Here is a 4,840-nt window from a genome sequence, read left to right on the forward strand (position 1 = left end):
GTAGTAGGCCTATACTCCTTTATGTTCATTAAAACATTGAAGTTTGCAATGATATATGTTCTCTCCTCAATAGGACTTTAATGGTATTGAGGGAAAAGAATCTTGGTCATCACATATACCTAGATATTAAAAACCTAATATAGAGATCCAAAAATTTTTAGTCTAATTTAAATGGAAGTAGTTACTTAGCAAAATATGTTGAGGAAAAATTTTAAAAAAGCAATGACAACTAAACATCCAATTACCAACCTCTTCATCACATAATATCATGGAGATGTAAAACAACTCAGATGATGATTCCTTCTAGTACACATGCCACTTCCTCAACACTCTTACCATAATTTTCCAACTATCAATGCCGTCATAAAGTTTTTTAATCATAATCATAATTTATTATGATTCCTCTATCGAATAAAGATGTAGGCCAAATTGAATGGTAACATTGTAATTGAAGGTCAGAATGCAAATAGGCAAACCTAAAAATGTATTAAGTATGGCTAGACAATTGCCATAGCTATTGGTAAATATAATAGATTAACTCCTAGTAGATAAAACTTTTAAGGTGCTACTATGCAAGAATCATAAATTATAGTCATTACTAGATAACAAAAAGAATACATTGTATCCTGGATAAAATTTTTCCATTTACAGTAACCTTAAAAAGGAACAACTCTTTTAGTTCCTATTATATAACATATCTAAATCCTAGCTATAACCTATGACTTGATAAAACATTACAACATGACAGGAAAATATATAACCAACAATCAACTTATTGTGCATAGATGTGAAGTCCTATCAACTAAATGAAAAGCAAATTTTATTAAGTTAGCATTCAAGAATAGTGCACTCCTCATTAAGGAATTTCATTAGAAACCTAAATAAAACTCATCCCATCAATACATGCTCATTCACATTACCTTAATAATTATTGTTACACTTTACCATAATATATTATATATTACTCTAGCTCTGTTCCTTTATAACATGACTCTTCAACCATCTACTCAAACATAGCTTCTCTCTATAGAAACAACCTTGTCATCAATATGGAAATATTTGTCAAGTTCTTAATTTAAAAAATCTTCAATATATTTCAAAACTAAAGTGACCAAAATGTGTCTATGATATGTATCTCTTATGGTCCTTTAGTAATCTCTTTAGAATTACCAATTGATGCTACCAAAATCAAAATTGAAGGTTAATAAAGTAGGCAACTTCTAGCAAGGATGGAGTTGGTATGAAGATCCTTATTACTTTGTTGTTACTCTTATTAGTTACTAAAGTCAATAGGATTCATCAACCTATACTAGGAAATTGCTGATGATTTCAATTCATTTAGAATAACTGCATAATATTTGGAAGAATTTAGAAAGTATACACCTCATTTGTAGGCAAGGTTTCCAAGGAGGATCTATTAAGGTCTGATTCTATATGACATGTTCCATGGGACATATATGAAGGTGCATCCAGAGCTAGTTCCTAACCTAATTGTACATTTAGTTGGTGTTTAGTATGTAAGTCCTATTGTCTATACAATTAGCTCACATTGCAATAAAAATTCAAAGCAAGTTTACGAGAGCTCAACCACACTTTGCAATATAATTGATTCAAAAATAGGACTTTCACTTCCTTCAAGTGTAAAATTAGGCTATGATCTAGGTTTTATCTTTGATTAGATAGTATATTGGTGTAAATGACAATACTAGTACATCTTATTTAAATTTATAGCTTATAGCTTGTCTTTATATGTTTAATTCTAACTTTTGTGGGGCCACGGTTTCTATTCAATATTTCTTTTAGGACTTCATTCCTCACTACATTCCTATATGAACCCTTATTGTGTTGTCCTTGCCATTTCAATATTTCAATTTGCTATCAAAGGCCCATTTACCTTGCTCTTCATCATCACTATTAATAACTCTCTATATAGCAGACAAAAAGCTTGCACATCTTAATGGTAAACTTTATAAAAAGATTTTGGCTAATTTTCATCCTAAAATGATAGAATTCATAAAATATTCTTAAAACATCTTTTAAATATATATCCCAAATTGACCTGTTAACCAATAATTGCAACCCACTACATTAAATGCTTTTATAAAAAATACTACTATAGGGTATCACAACTTTAACAACCTATGTATTTTTAACATAGGTCAATATATCAAAGACATAAAATAAGACCTACTAGGTTCATCTACTACTACTTCACATGCCATCCTTTCAAGCATCTACTTATGTTACATTAGTCACAATAGTTGGCCAATATTTCTTATCTTTCATGGCGGAAGTCGGAATATGTGGAATTCTAGTGGACTTTGGTTGCATTTGTGAAATTTTTTAGCTCACACTAACATGTAAAAGGAACAAAAAACATTGTAAGAAAATAATCAAAAAATAGCATGGAATAACCATTTATATGCTTCTAATGACTCAATACCTTACTTCCTCCTTACCATTGCATACTAGATGACAACAACCAGACACCTTTTTAATGAGTCAAAACCCTTTAAGAATTGAACTTAATAATAGCACAATTACCATAGAGAAGATAGCTAATGTAGTTTTGTTTGGCATAAAAAAATTAAGCCAATATGAGAATGTGAACAAAATGGTGATATAAGCTAGAAAAAATAATTAAAAAAACTGTTCACATGAAAAAAAATAAAACTCCTTGTTTTTAATCAAGCCTAAGGTTCTCGATTGATCAGGCCTTGATTTTAGTCCATTCAAGCTTACTATTGACTACCAGTATTCCAACAACATCTAGAGAGATGAATATGACAAATCAAAGTACTAAAAAATTTAATTCACTATATAATAGCAAACCAAAGATCATTAAGGACAAAGCTTGGAAATAATGATTGAGTACTATGGATTTATAGAATGATAAAAATAATTAGACCAAACATGACAAGAATAAAATATAATCATAAATGGTGGAAACTCTGTGATACCTATTGTGAAACATCTCCCCTTTAAGAATGACATAGAAATTCTTGATCTAGAAAACTTTCCTCAGCTTTAACACGTTCAAGAACCATTGCATTAAGTAATCGCCTACCAAGGATATGATTATCCAAGTAACCTACCATCACAAAAAAAGGAACTTTCATATATGAAGAACATTTTTAATGAACAAATTGCTTGAAATAACATACTAGACTATCGAATCGATGAAGACCACTTGCTTTAAGTACTCGAGATTGTGCACATATATGTCAAGGTCATAGTGAGGGAATTGGTAGTGAACTTTAACCCTTATCTGCTAGGACTCACTTGAACCATAAATCTTATTGAGAGTGACATGCTATGATAAGTCATACTCTATGGTCACTAGATAGTGAAGCTTTCTAGAATGTTTGAAAGATGAAGGAAGGAATGGAAAGAAAAGGTGTTCATAGATTAGCCCAAAATGATTGTATAAAATCAAATGAAATGACTTCCAATAAATAAACAGCTTGGTAAGCAGTTGAGGGATAGATAGTGCAAAATAAATGATAACAAGAAGTTGAAAGGATCTCACAAATGTACTTGTAATAAAATTGAGCTAAAAATTAACAAAAGAGAAATATTCAACTTGCCTAAGTGGTTTACATTCTAAACTCTAATAATGTGCATACGTTCATGCCTTCAACTTCTTAAAAATAATAGTCCATCTATCATAATATTCACTCAAATAAACTATCAGCAATCATATAATTTATTATAAAGATACCAAGAAACATAAGGACAAAGAAACCAAATAATACCATACCTTGACTGGATGTCCAAGTTGAGTTACACTCCAACATGTACAATGACCCTTGTACAATTCCAAGGTGGATACACATTCAAAAAAATTAGGATCTCCTCTAACAATACATTGAAAACATTTACCTTAACGTAAATAGAAATGAAGGCCATATAGCTAGTACCTAGCTCAATGACAAGCCATGACTGAAGGTGGTGCCATGGCTAGAAAACCAACCACCTAACAGGCACCAAGCCTGATGAGAAGCCATTGCATTAATTAAAGCCATCACTGTTCATAGCTACAGTGAAAGTAAAGAGGAGCCGGATTGAGGAGGTGGCTTAAGAGGTTTTTTTTATAGAGAAATTGATTATAAAGATGCCATATTTTTTAAAATCTACATTTTAGTCTAGTTTTTAATAACATTACAAATATGTTATTATTGACCAAAAAAAGAAATATTTTACTAAAGATTCTAGAATACTTACTTTTTTTTTGCAATTATGTTAAAAATTTTAAAATTATTAATTTTATCATATAATTTTTTTAGAATTAATTATAATTTTTTGGATTTGGAAATTTTTTTTAAAGAACCAACTGAATAGTGTTATGAGGGTTATGTTTAGAATGTGAAAATTTTAATTGATTTAAATTTTCAATAATCTTGTAAGGACCTTTTACACGTCATAGAGTAGTAAGAGCATAAGGCGTTACATTGAGATTAATGAAAGTAAAATTTGATGCCAAAAAAACCTAATAAGAGTAACAAAAAAAAATTAAGAAAGTTTAAATCATCCATAAGCTTAAATAAAATGCTTAAGTTGTCTTGTACTTAGAACCATTGAAAGATGAAGAAGAGACTTTGCAAGCCTTCCAAGGAATCTTATAATAAAAATTTAAAAAAATAGAAAAAAGTACAATTTGGATATTTAGTCAGCCCGAATAAACCAAAATAAGCCTAAAACTAGAGAGTGTTTTGGCTGGGCTTGCTATATGGGCTTTTTTATAAGTTCAGAAGTATTTTGGCTATCTCAAATAAGCCTAGTTTTCCTGAATTACTAGCTCCAACTATGAAGAAATAAAAGCTATGTGGATTTCTATCAT

The sequence above is a fragment of the Prosopis cineraria genome, unplaced genomic scaffold (genome assembly GCF_029017545.1).
Source record: "Prosopis cineraria cultivar Desert tree isolate PC_DT_omini unplaced genomic scaffold, ASM2901754v1 PC12, whole genome shotgun sequence".
Lineage (NCBI taxonomy): Eukaryota > Viridiplantae > Streptophyta > Magnoliopsida > Fabales > Fabaceae > Prosopis > Prosopis cineraria.